Source organism: Anabrus simplex, chromosome 1, assembly GCF_040414725.1.
Source record: "Anabrus simplex isolate iqAnaSimp1 chromosome 1, ASM4041472v1, whole genome shotgun sequence".
NCBI lineage: Eukaryota > Metazoa > Arthropoda > Insecta > Orthoptera > Tettigoniidae > Anabrus > Anabrus simplex.
In genome coordinates, this window is record NC_090265.1 from 1,225,015,965 (window position 1) to 1,225,018,900 (window position 2,936).

The window sequence follows — 2,936 nt, forward strand, 5'->3', positions numbered from 1 at the left end:
CACATTTGAAGCCTTTTATTTTATTTGAGTAGTCTGTCGTTCGTTAATCCCACTGACAAGGCCGATTTTGTATTTCTATTATTAACTTTTCAGTATCTATGAATGGAACCGACATTTTGAAACGAAATCTTCGAACTTGTAGATCATATTATGTTGACTGTCTGAACGAGCTAATCTGATTCAGTGATGAGTGAGCTTCCGGTCGCCCAGTGTGGAAGACACTTCAGGCCGGTCGACAGCAGCCTGCTGTTGACGAGAGTGGACGGAGGTTGCGCCACACGAAGTGTCTCGTGTGAACGCTACCGGCCTTTCTCTGCATTTCTGGTGGAGTGGAGTGGAGTGGAGTGGAGTGGAGTGGAGTGGAGTGGCAAGCAGCAGATCGTGTGAAAGGGCCCTAAATGTTTCAAAGAAACTTAAAGAATATGTCCACGAAGCATTCATGCGGAGGCAGGCAAATGTGGAAAAAATTTGAAGTGCTTTACAGCTTCCGTCGTTGACGGACGTGAAAGCGATAAGATCCTAATGTTGTGTGATTCATTGTCAGGTCGTACAGATAAGGGCCCTTTCACACGATCCACTGCTTGCCACGCCACTCCACTCCACTCCACCAGAGGTGTGGTAAAAGGCCGGTAGCGTTCACACGAGACACTTCGTGTGGCGCAACCTCCGTCCACTCTCGTCAACAGCAGGCTGCTGTCGACCGGCCTGAAGTGTCTTCCACACTGGGCGACCGGAAGCTCACTCATCACTGAATCAGATTAGCTCGTTCAGACAGTCAACATAATATGATCTACAAGTTCGAAGATTTCGTTTCAAAATGTCGGTTCCATTCATAGATACTGAAAAGTTAATAATAGAAATACAAAATCGGCCTTGTCAGTGGGATTAACGAACGACAGACTACTCAAATAAAATAAAAGGCTTCAAATGTGGAATGAAGTTTCCCATGAAGTGATTCCACTTTCTGCCGAACTGGACAACTCCAAAGAGAGAGAAGTTGATATCTACAGTAATACGCTATATGTGTTATATGTTAACAATTTTCGATATTACAATAACATGGGTCATTGAAAAATAATTAATCAAGGCTTTTTAGCAGTCTTCATTTCAAAAGAACTGCTTCCAATTAAATTACATAATAACATTTTTTTTATTCGGACCGATCACGATAGCCGCAGTCGCTTATGTGCCGCCATTATCCAGTATTCGGGAGATAGTTGGTTCGAACCCAACTGTCGGCAGCCCTGAAGATGGTTTTCCGTGGTTTCCCATTTTCAAACCTGGCAAATCCTGGGGCTGTACCTTAATTAAGGCCACGGCCGCTTCCTTCCCACTCCTAGCCCTTTCCTGTCCCATCGTCGCCATAAGACCTATCTATGTCGGTGCGACGTACAGCAACTTGTAAAAAAATCTTATTCGTGAGAACTACCAGTCTTATTTACAGAAGGTAGGTGTAGGTAGCAAGGCCATATTGGTAGCTCACTAAATCAGTCGTTCAAACGGTCAACATTGTCTGCGTCACAAGTTTGAATTTTTTGTTTCAAAATATCGGCGGAATACATTTTCTCATGTTGGTGTCCTGACGCTGTAAACTTGCTTCAAGAATTGACAACAATTCAAACAAATTTCCACTCATACGAAAGTAATTAAGGAACATTTTTAGATCATTGGTACGTTCATCTAGAAGAACGATGAGTTCCTCGTTCTAGGCGATATGAATTCAATGGATGGACCCAATGAACCTTAGTACTGTTCTTTCACCTCAACCTTCTTTTCGGAAGAATAAAAATCCCAAGGATAATGTGCGCGTCCATGGACCAGATTCAAACCGAGACGCAAATATGAGGTGGGGACGAGAAGTTGCCGGTAAGTTGACGGAAGTGGACGGCAAGTGTCTGAGAAGTGGAGTGACGTGGCGTGGCGTGGAAAGCAAGTGGACCGTGTGAAAGGAGCCTAAAGAGAGTCCATTGCAAGAATGGTTAGCTCTATACCCGCACGATAGCATGTTTCTCTCTATGCCGCAGGCTTTTCGCTCAAATAATCAACCTGGCACTCAAATCTATTCTTCGTCAAATGTCCTCTCTGAAATAGCAGTCCACTTTCTAAAATTCGCATCTCCCAGCGGGAAATTGATCCACGTCCATCCAGATGAACCACGCAGAGCTTACACCCCCTGAGCTTGGCAGAACCTACACTGAGGTACTATAATAATAATAATAATAATAATAATAATAATAATAATAATAATAATAATAATAATAATAATAATACCGGGCAAGTTGGCCGTGCGCGTAGAGGCGCGCGGCTGTGAGCTTGTATCCGGGAGATAGTAGGTTCGAATCCCACTATCGGCAGCCCTGAAAATGGTTTTCCGTGTTTTCCCCATTTTCACACCAGGCAAATGCTGGGGCTGTACCTTAATTAAGGCCACGGCCGCTTCCTTCCAACTCCTAGGCCTTTCCCATCCCATCGTCGCCATAAGACCTATCTGTGTCGGTGCGACGTAAAGCCCCTAGCAAATAATAATAATAATAATAATAATAATAATAATAATAATAATAATAATAATAATAATAATAATAATCGTAAGGCCTCAGTTACCGCGTGGAAGCTTTTTTTCTTATTGCTAGGGGCTTTACGTCGCACCGACACAGATAGGTCTTATGGCGACGATGGGATAGGAAAGGCCTAGGAGTTGGAAGTAAGCGGCCGTGGCCTTAATTAAGGTACAGCCCCAGCATTTGCCTGGTGTGAAAATGGGAAACCACGGAAAACCATCTTCAGGGCTGCCGACAGTGGGTGTTAGCTTTTTAATCCGATGCCATTTAGCCTATTTGCGCGTCTTTATCGACGAACCGTTTGACTCTGCCAGTTCGCAAAGTTAATTGTATCTCCGTTGGTTGAATTTTAATTAGCATTTCCGGATAAACACTGAA